General features: G+C 38.4%; 1 long non-coding RNA gene across 1 annotated transcript in view; it reads left to right on the plus strand.

The window, feature by feature from the left end:
- The window catches only part of LOC109551734 (uncharacterized), a 268,669-nt gene extending 262,371 nt beyond the window's left edge, over positions 1–6,298 (plus strand). Inside the window, exon 3 of the long non-coding RNA XR_002178440.3 lies at positions 537–6,298. This is a non-coding gene — a long non-coding RNA (uncharacterized lncRNA). The remainder of the gene's footprint in view (positions 1–536) is intronic.
- Positions 6,299–11,846: the final 5,548 nt, after the last annotated feature.

Below are 11,846 nucleotides of genomic sequence, written 5' to 3' on the forward strand. Positions count from 1 at the left end.
AGTATAGCGGGTTTAATCTTGGCAGCCTCAGTCCAGAGCTGGAGCCCCAAACCATTAAACCATGTTGTCTCTATGCTGTACTCATGTACTACCTCTATTGATCCTCGGGAAAAGCCTGTAACATTGTTATGAGTTAATATTACAGTAAACTCTTGCAGATTATTTTTGAATCTTCTCCATGTCACACAGTAAACAGTAGCGCCCACTTTGGTACCAAACCTTGTTGGTCTAGATTCTTGACAAAGTAGCCTATCTAGTCAGCATGATTCTTCCCTTATGCTCAGGGTTCAATGTACAGATATTTCCCTAAAATGTTTCATATACTCCAGGTCCTAAGCTTTGAGATCTATATTACAGAGTGGTCTACACAGAATATCATTTCAAATCTCCAGAATCACTTCAAGGCACCTCAAATTTTACGTGGACATATAAACAAAGGGATGCTTTGTGTACTATCTTATAACACCAAACACTGAATGGGACACTGTAAGATCATTTTCTTTGTACCTATACAAGTCTTTGTTCCCTACCCCCAGGCCTTTCAGAAATACATGTCAACAAAGCTTGAACAGAACCTGAGAAGTAAAAGTGATGTATCAAAATAGGGGGCACAATCAAGTTGGTGGAGTGGGAGGACACGGAACTCAACTCCCTCCAGGAGCACATCAAAAATACATCTACATGTGGAGCAATTCTCACTGAAAACTAACTGGAGACTGGCAGAAAGAGTCTTCTACAACCAAGGCTGTAAGAAATACCCACATGGAATTGGTGTCAAGGGAAAAGAAGCCATCAAGTCAAGACCTGTGCCCCTGAGATGGAACTCAGGAGGGGGATTACATAGGCAGAGATCTGCCCTGGTGAGTGAGTGGTTTGAGCCACATATTGGGCTCTCCAGTGCTGGAATCTAACACCAGGAAGATAAAGTCCCCTTGGCTAGTTGGAGGGCTGGTGAGATTAATAGGAAGGCTGTGGGAAGCCTGGACTCTGCCCATGAGGAACACAGGCATGCTTCGTTACTCCCGACGCAAGGTACAGAGGGTGAATTGAAACTGCACAGGACATTGGCCAGTTTCCTGCAACTGCCCAGGCACCTCAGCCTGAGCTGAGTGCCCGCTTTGGTCCCACTTGCTTCACCATGCAGGTCCACACAGGGCAAGGGCTACAGGGGCCAAGGGGAGAGGCTCCATCGTGAGGGAGAATGCAACTCAGGCTTGAAGTGGCATCTCAGCTTGTGGGAGGGCAGCCATTACTGATGCTTACTGAGGCAGCTATCAGAAATGGTCCTGGGCCCTGACAGCAGCCAGGGCCACCAAAACCCACGCTCAAACCCATGCCAAACACCTGCACCAGCCCCTTTTGCTCCAGCACTGCTCCTCTCTAGGGTGAGGGTGCCAGTGCTAGGAGGGGAGAGACCACACACTTAAAGGGAATGGAGCCAGCCTAGACCCACCCTCAGGGCTTCTGCTCCAGCAACTTACTACCTACCCCTATCCCCAATAGGGTGGTGCTGGCTATTGAGCAGAGGAAAAGCCTTGGCTCATACCTGGCTCTAGCTCTAGCCACTCCATCTCCAGCCCTACCTCCTAGCCAGGTGATAGCACCCTAGGGAAAGACATGACTCATGCTCATGTCAGATCCATGTCTCCCACCAAAGCCACTGGGCACATGCAGACTGTATAGGGATATTCCCACATAAGAACAACCCTTCAAGACTGCAGTAGGTGACTTTTTCACCTAATTTGATAGAGACAGAGAAAGTTAAGCAAAATAAGACAGGGAATTTGTTTCAATTGGAAGAAGAAGAAAAAACTGCTGGAAAAACAACTAATGAAACAGAAATAAATAATTCACCAGAGAAAGAGTTCAAAGCATTGTAAATAAGAATGCTAACTAAATTAGGGAAAAGAATAAATGAACACAGTGAGAATTTAAACAAAGAACTAGAACTAGAGATAAATATAAAAGAACCAGTCAGAACTGAAAATACAATAACTGAAATGAAAGACATACTAGAAGGGATTAACATAGATTAGGTGATACAGAAGACCTCATACATGATCTAGAAGATAGAATATTGGACCCAGACAGAGCAGCATAAAGAAAAACAGATTTTAAAAAAAGAGAAGCGTTTAAGGGACCTCTAGGACAACATCAAGCATACTAAAATTCACATTACATGGCTCCCAGAAGGAGAAGAGAGAAAGAGGTCAAAAATGTTTGATGAAATTATGGCTGAAAACCTCCCAAACCTGAGGAAGGAAAACAAGATATCCAGGTACAGGAAGCACAGAGGGTCCCAAACAAGATGAACCCAAACAAACCCACATCAAGACATAATTATAATTAAAATGGCAAGTATTAAAGAGGGAATTCTAAAGGCAGCAAGAGAACCACAAAGAGCCATGTACAAGGGAACCCCATAAAATTATAAACTGATTTTTCTGCAGAAACTTTGCAGGCCAGAAGGGAGTGGCATCACATATATTATGTGTTGAAAGGGAAAAAACATACAACCTTGGATACTCTACCCAGCAAGACTATGACTTAGAATACAAGGAGAGAGAAAGAACTTTTCAGGAAAGCAAAAATTTTAAATATTCATCAATACTGAACCAACTCTAAAAGAAATGTTAAAGGATTTTCTATAAGTGAAAAAGTCTGTAATAAAAGGTAAGTACCTATAGGAAAGGAATAAATCCCACTAGTAAAGGCAAATACACAGTAAAGGCTAGGACAACCACTTAAATAGGCTAGTATGAAGATTAAAAGACAAAAAAAAAAAAACCCATAAAATCAACTATAACTAAAATAATCACTAAAGAGATAAACATGAAATTGTAAAATATGACATCAAAAACACAAAATGTGGGGGAAGGGGTAAACAGATCTTTTAGAACGTGCTTAAACTTAAATGATTATTCAGCTTAAATCAAGTAGCTATAGTCATATGTCAACATATACTAACCCCATGGTAACCACAAATCAAAATGCCACAATAGTGACACAAAAACTAGAGAGAAAGGAACACAAGCATACCAATAAAGAAAATCATCAAACCAGAAGAAATTAAAAGAAGAAAATACCAGATAAGAACTAGAAAAACAACCAGAAAACAAGTAACAAAATGGCAATAGGTACATACCTATCAATAATTATTTTAAATGCCAATGGACTAAATGCTCCAATCAAAAGACATAGGGTGGCTGATTGGATTAAAAAAATGCTCCAATCAAAAGACATAGGGTGGCTGATTGGATTAAAAAAAAAAAAGACCCATTTAAATGGTGCTTACAAGAGACTCACTTTAGAGCTAAAGACACAGACTGAAAATGAGAAGATGGAAAAAGATATTTCATGCAAATAGAAACAACAGGAAAGAAGGGGTAGCAATACTCAAATCAGACAAAATAGACTTTAAAACAAAGTTTGTAACAAAAGACAAAGAAGGGCATTACATAATGGCATAGGGATCAATACAAGAAGAGTATATTATACTTATTAACATATATGCACCCAATACAGGAGCACCTAAATATATAAAGCAAATATTAACAGACATGAAGGGAGAAATTGACAATTATACAATAATAGCATGGGACTTTAACATCCCACATACATCAATGGACAGAGCATCCTGAAAGAACATCAGTAAGGTGACAGTGGTCTTATATTGACACATTAGACCAGTTGTACTGAATAGATATCTATAGGACATTCCACCCCAAACCACCAGAATACATATTCTTTTCAAGTGCATGTGGAAAGTTCTCCAGGATAGATCACATGCTAGGCCGCAAAACAACTCTCATCAGTTTTAAGAGGACAGAAATGATATCAAGCATTTTTTTCCCAAACTACAACAGTATGAAACTAGAAATCAATTACAAGAAGAAAAATGGGAAAACACAAACCCGTGGAAAGTTGTGTTTCCATTTTCATTTGTCTCGAGATATTTTCTGATTTGCTCTTTGATTTCTTCATTGACCCACTGGTTATTTTAGTGGCATACTGATAAACCTATAGCCAGGTTCATCAAGAAAAAAAGATAGGACCCAAATAAGCAAAATAAGAAATGAAAGAGGAGAAATAGCAACCATTATCACAGAAACACACACACAAAAAAGAAAATACTGCAAGCAGTTATATACCAACAAAGTGAACAACCTAGAAAAAAAAGACAAATTTCTAGAAACATACAAACTTCTAGGACTGAATCAGGAAGAAATAGCAACCTGAAGAGACCAATCACTAGTAGTGAAATTGAATCTGAAAAAAAAAAAAAACAAACAAAAAAACCTACCAACAAGCGAAAGTCTAGGACCAGATAGCTCTACAGGGGAATTCTATCAAACATATAAACAAGAGCTAAAAAAAAAAAAAAACTATCCTTCTCTAACTATTCCAAAGAAATTGAAGAACAGGGAATACTCTCAAACTCATTCTACAAGGCCCTCATACCGAAACCAGCCAAAGACACTACAAAAAAAGAAAATTACAGGCCAATGTCACTGATTAATATAGAAGTAAAAATCCTCAACAAGATATTAGCAAACCAAATTCAACAGTGTGTAAAAAGGATCATACACCATGATCAAGTGGGATTTGTTCCACAGATGCAAGGATGTTCAATACACACAAATCAGTGTAATATACCACATTAATAAAAAGGATAAAAATCACAAGATCATCTTAAAAGATGCAGAAAAAGCATTTGACAAATTCAACATCCATTCATGATAAAAACTTTCATCAAAGTGGGTACAGAGGGAACATGTGAATATAATAAAGGCCATTTATGACAAACCACAGCTAACATCATACTCAGTGGTGAAAAGCTGAAAGCCTTTCCTTTAAAATCAGGAACAAGACAGGATGCCCACTAATACCACTTCTATTTAACACAGTATTGCAAGTCATAGCCAAAGCAGTCATGCAAAAGAAGAGTTAAATAAAAGACATTCATATTGCAAGAAAAGAAGTAAAACTGTTACTATTTACAGATGATTTGATACTACATATAGAAAACCCTAAAGTCTCCATCAAAAAGCTATTAGAACTAATAAATGAATTCAGTAAAGTGGCAGGATACAAGATTAATATAAAGAAATCTATTGCTTTCTACAGACTAATGATAAACTACCAGAAAGAGAAAGAGAGAAAGCAATCCTGTTTAATATTGCATCGAAAAGAATAAAATACCTAGAAATAAACCAAGGAGGTGAAAACTATAAAATATTGATAAAGGAAATTTGAGATGATACAAAGAAATGGAAAGATATCCCATGCTCTTGGATTTAAAGAATTAATATTGTTAAAATGTCCATATACCCAAAGCAATCTACAGATTTAATGCGCTCCCTATCAAAGTACTCATGACATTTTCCCCATAATTAGAACGAATCATCCTAAAATTTATTTAGAACCACAAAACACTCTGAATTGGCAAAGAAATCTAAAAAACAAAGAGCAAAGCTGGAGGTATCATGGTCCCTGACTTCAGACTATACTACAAAGCTACAGTAATCAAAACAGCATGGTACTGGTACCAAAAAAAAGGTACATAGGTCAATGGAACAGAATAGGGAACCCAGGAAAAACCCCACATACTCACAGTTAATTAATCTATGACAAAGGAGGCAAGAATATAAAATGGAGAAAGACAGTCTCTTCCATAAGTGGTGCTGGGAAAACTGGATAGCTACATGTAAAGAATGAAATTAGAACATTTTCTCACATCATGTGTAAAAACAGAAAACGGATTAAAGACCTAAATGTAAGACCTGAAACCATAAAATTCCTAGGAGAGAACATAGGTAGACCACGTTTTTTGTTTTTTTGGGGTTTTTTGCGGTACACAGGCCTCTCACTGATGTGGCCTCTCCCGTTGCGGAACACAGGCTCCGGACGCGCAGGCTCAGCGGCCATGGCTCATGGGCCCAGCCGCTCCACGGCATGTGGGATCTTCCCAGACCGGGGCACGAACCCGTGTCCCCTGCATCGGCAGGCGGACTCTCAACCACTGCGCCACCAGGGAAGCTCAGGTAGACCACTTTTTGACATAAATCATAGCAATATTTTTTAGCAACAGTAATAAGCCATAAAAAAGAATAAAAGTCTGCGATTTTGCAACAACATGGATGGACCTAGAGGATATTATGCTTAGTGAAATAAGTCAGAGAAAGACAAATATCGTATGTTATCACTTCCATGTGGAATCTAAAAGACATAACAAAGATAGAATATAACAAAACAGAAGCAGACTCATAGAGAACTAGTAGTTACCAGTGAGAGAGGGAAGGGGAGAGGGGCAAGGCAGGGGTACGGGATTAAGAGACACAAACTACTGTGTATAAAACAAATAAGAAAGAAAGGCATACTGTACAGCACAGGAAAATATAGTCATTATTTTGTAATAATTTTAAATGGGGTATAGTCTAAAAAATTGAATCACTATGTTGTACACCTGAAACTAATGTCATACTGTAAATTTAAGTAAATTATACTTCAATAAAAAATTTTAATAATATTACTGCTGGCCATTTTGGCAACCTCTATCTCAGTTAAATGTCATCCATCTATTTGTACGTTCAACAAATATTTATTGACTTACTATGTGAAGGCATTTTTCTAGGCTCTAGCTTTATAGCAGTGAAAAAGTAATCAGAAATATCTATTTGCATAGAACTTACATTTCAGTGAGGGTGGAGAGTTGATAAACACAGTATACAAGTACAAAATATAGAGTGTCAGACGTAGTGAGTGCTAAGGAGAGAAATAAAGCAAGGCAATGGGATAAAGATGTCAGGGACATTGCACTGCAATGTTAAATGATATGATGAGTTCATTTTCTACTGCTGTATAAAAATTTAGTACAAATTTATTGACTTAAAGCAACCCCTATTTATTATCTCAGAGTTTCTGTGTGTAAGGAGCCCAGGCATGGCTTAGCAGGGTCCTCTGCTAAGGATCTTACAAGGCTGAAACCAAGTTGTTAGCTGGGCCTCAGTCTCATCTGAAAGCTTAACTAGGTAACAATGTAAAATTTATTTCCTTGAAGCTGTAGAATTCATTGTAATTTGCTCCTTCAAAGCCAGCAAATGGAAACAGACAAGAGTCTCTGTTGCTTAGAGGCTCTGACTGTGGACAAGGCCTAGGCCTTTTTAAAAATGTCACCTGTTTAGTTCAGGTTCAGCCATGATTATCCATTTTGGCTACCGTGGAATCAGCTGATTAGGGAAATTACATCAGCATAATTCCTCTTTTTTTTTTTCCTACAATATAGCATGACATAATAACAGGAAGAATATCCCATCACCTATGCCATATTCTGTAGGTTAGAAGCATATCACAGGTCCATCCACACTCAAGGCAAGTGGTTGTAACAGGGACATGATCACCCTTGATGTGCCACCACTGGTGGTCAGCGAAGGTCTCTGAGAAGATAATGTTTGAGCTAATACTTGGAAAAGAGGGATAGAGACATGTGGATATCTGAAGGAGGGAGATTATAGACATCAGGAACAGTATAAAGTTCTTGAGGCTGGAGCTTCCCCATGCAGTTAAAACAGCAAGAGGACAAGGTGGCTAGCTCAGAGTGAGTGAAAGGATACATAGGAGGGATTGATTTAAAGTGATAATAGAGGGAAGATCAGGCAGGGCTTTTGTAAGGATTTTGGCTTTTGCTCTATGGGAGAAAGGAATCCATCAAAGCTTCTTAGTTCAGGGGTGACAAGATCTATCTTACCATTACGTGTACCCCAAAGTTCATAGCAGCATTATTTACAATTGCCAAGATATGGAAGCAACCTAAGTGTCTACCAACAAACATAAAGAAGTGGTATGGAATGGAAAGAAGTGGTATGGAATGGAATGCCACTCGGCCATAAAAAGGAATTAAATTTTGCCATTTGCAATGACATGGAGGAACTTGGAGAGTATTATGCTAAGTGAAATAAGTCAGGCAGAGAAAGACAAATAGTGTATGATATCACATATATGTGGGATCTAAAAAATACAACAAACTAATGAATAAAACGAAAAAATAAAGACTCACAGATATAGAGAACAAACTAGTGATTTACCAGTGAAGAGAGAGAGCAGGGGAAGGGCAATATAGGGGTAGGGGATAAAGCAGTACAAACTATTAAGTATCAAATAAACTACACAGTTATATTATACAACACAGTGAATGTATAACCAATATTTTATAATAAATATAAATGGATTATAACCTTTAAAAATCGTTACTCACTATATTGTAGACCTGTAACTTATTAAAAAAAAAAAAGAAATACATCTGAAACTCCATGGCTGGCAGGTGCTTAATATCTTTGAATAAATGTCTGTCTGATGCACCCAAAGTCATATATGTACATTGGAAAGCTCATATGTGCCAGTTCCCTGCTACTGTCAAGGAGAAAATATTCCAGATATGAATCAAAGGGCTCTGTGCCTTTCCTTCCTGAATTCTCTCCTGCAGAATATGGAGCCTATGTTGGTGGCTACTCAGAGTCCTCTGTTCATTTGCATTTGGAAGGGTCTTAACTGACTACATCTATTTGGTCACCTCTGAGCAAAACTGAACCTAGCTAACCAGGGATCTCCGTGCAGCTTCTGGTGTTGTTGCCAAGTCTCACAAGCCTTCAGTTCCCTGGTGTTAATCCTGCATCCTGGATGCCCTTCTCACCAGTCTTCCTCTCATAGGTTTGGGGGCAGTTGCTTGCTGCCTCGTCCTGTCTACCAAGCTCTTCCCCACTCCCAGCCCCCCACAGTGATGAGATCCTTACATTCACTGTCAAGCTGTCTCCCACCCACTTCCTTTTTCCTTTGACAGGTGGATGGCACTTCTCCCTCCAGGAGAAAAGGAAAAGAAAGCACAGGTGCACATTCCTGCTTTGTAGAGTGGTGTGTAGGGCAGCCTGGTGCCCTAGTAGGGGCTAGGAATCAGGAAACTTATGGGGCTCTAATGGCAGCTCTTTGTCACCTCACTTGGGGGGATCCTGGGCATGTCACATATCTCTCTACCCTCTGTTTCTTCCTGCAGAAAAGGAGGGCAAACCCTCCCTTAAATAAGACAATCCTTTCCAAGGATCCAGCCATGGAGGACACAAGGCAAACACTCAGCAAATGTGGGTTTCCTTCTGTGGGATATTTTACACACACCGTGATCCTAGTGAAGGGCATCACTAAGTGTATTTCACATAGGAGGAAGCTGATCTGGGGGCAGATGACCTGAATTACTCAGAATCATGCAGCAGAAAGGCCAGAATTTAAACTCAGGTCTGCCTGGCTCCAAACCGCACCCTCCCTCTGCTCTGCCCCACCTTCCTCCAAGACCTTCATCCTTCTCATCTTCTCTCTTTCTTCACTGCTTTCTTTCTTTCTTCCTATAATATACTCAGGGCTGTGCCATTATTAGAAATAAAAACCCACAGTCAGGACATTCTGTCATAGGCTACAACATAAATGAACCTTGAGGACATTATGCTAAGTGAAAGAAGCCAGTCACAAAAGGACCAATACTGTCCCCCTTACATGAGGTTCCTAGAATAGTCAAATTCACAGAAGTTGCATAGAGGGGGAAATGGGGAGTGAGTTTTAATGGATACAGAGTTTCAGTTTGGGAAGATGAAAAGAGCTCTGTGGATGGATGGTGATGAGGGTTGCACAACCATGTGAATGTGCTTACTGACGTTTAGCTCTACAGTTCAAAATGATTAAAATGGTAAATTTTATGTTATGCATATTTAATCACAATAAAAAATGAAATAAAAACAAATACACTAAAAAAAAATAACCTATCTTACCATTTTAGGAATATCATTCTGTCTGTCAGTAGACGATAAGTGGTAGGGATAATGAGTGAAAGCAAACAGGTCATGTAAAGGCCATTATAAGACAGGCATACACCACAGTAGTAGTGGTAGAGGTGATGATAACTGTTAATTTCTGATATATTTTGAAGGAGAATACGACAGTATTTATGAAGTGGTTGGATGTAGGAGATAAAAGAAATAAAGGAATTGGAGATGACGTCAAGGTTTTTGCATAAACCCTCTGCTGCAACTATTTTGCTTAATTAATTCTGAACATATCATGGTATATGCTATCAACGTGACATCATTTATGATGTTAACTTTGATTACCTGGCCAAGTTAGTGTCAGCCAGGTTTCTCTACTATAAAACTACTTTCTTTCCCTCTTTCCCATACTCTACTCTTTGGAAGCATGTTACTAAGTACAGCTCACAATCAAGGAGTGGAGAATTAAGGTCTGCCTCATTTGGGAATAGAGAAGGGAGAAGGATTTCTTCTCACAAGACATTTATCTGCATCCTCCATTTGTCCATCCAATCCTTGATTTGTATTTGTGTAGATATTTATTTTATGCTTTGTATACCTCATATACTTCGCAAATGAAGTGAATTTTATGCCTTATGGTCCAGTACTACATTATTGATTTTGTTGCTCAGAATGTCCCTGCTTTAGCTATTGAGAGAGATTTCAGGTTTACTCCTGTCTGACCCTAGTCATTTTGGTTTTTGAGCACTTACTTTTGGGAATTATAAGATACTTCAGGCTTATTCTATATATTCCTTGTCTTAGCTCTAGAATTAGCTATTTCTCCAGGGAATTCTAGGTGTTTTTATTGGAAAGTGGTATTAGAAATGAAGATACCTAGCACTGGCTGCTGGATGTGCTTATTGCAAGACATCACTGTTCTTAACAGGAAGATATTTTAAAATGGATCACATGTCCACTTACAGTGGATTAATTATGTGATGAATCCATATACAATGAAATACTATGCAATCATAAAAATAAGAAAGCACTATGTTGATATGAAATAAACTTCAGCATACAGCATAACATAAAAAGAAAAGCAGTGTGCACGTTACTTATGTGCATGTATGCTAATATTTGCATAAGAGTAAAGAATAATTAGGTATGTGTCCATACACATACAATATCTCTAGGAAGGTACACATGAAATTGCTACAAGTAAACTTGGAAACTATGGGGTGACACGAGAGGGAGAATTTTTACTTTATATACACTTTTATACCTTTTGAATTTTAAAACCTGTTAACCCATTCAAAATTTCCTGACTGTACCACAAACATGGAACACATATTTTAGATATGGCTGTGTACTATCTAACATACCAAGATAATAGGTAAATAAGAAGGGACAAAATCATGGTATACCACACATCTTTCTTGATTATTGTTATTATCTCTCCAACTAGGTTGTACAATTTTTATGGCATGGGCTTCCTCAATTAGTGTTTTAATGTACATCTCAATTCCCTCCTTCTATATCACATCTTCTGTGAAACAAGCCAAATTAGTTATCTCATCTGCAGTAGGCAATACATTTTTTTCTTTTATTTAACATTATAAGGAAGTGTGAAGATTCCTTTAGAAAATTATGTCCTTTCATTGGCATAAATTTTAACTGCCCAGAAGGATCTTATCTTGAACAACAATATCAGAGAAAATTATGAACACACATATTTGAGGGTGCCCGAGGCATGTAAACTAGTGATATGGAGAACCACACTGGATGTAAGAACACAGATCATCCACAAGGGACCTGTGGCTTGTGGTAATGTAGTTTGGGGTTGGCAGCCAAATATCTCCTAAGAAGGATCTCAGATCTTGGAAAACTTTGTGATGTTTTCATTAAAGAAGAAAGTACGCCTCTAAAATGGGTTATAGTGAAGGAAAGCCAAGAAAAGAATAATTTTAAAAGCTGAAAGCATCCAAGCCTCTTCCTAGAAAGCTGCTGCTCAAGTCTTCAGAATCTAGTATGCTGTCACGTGCCTCAGAGAGTTGCCAATTC

The sequence above is a fragment of the Tursiops truncatus genome, chromosome 3 (assembly GCF_011762595.2).
Source record: "Tursiops truncatus isolate mTurTru1 chromosome 3, mTurTru1.mat.Y, whole genome shotgun sequence".
Classification (NCBI taxonomy): Eukaryota; Metazoa; Chordata; class Mammalia; order Artiodactyla; family Delphinidae; genus Tursiops; species Tursiops truncatus.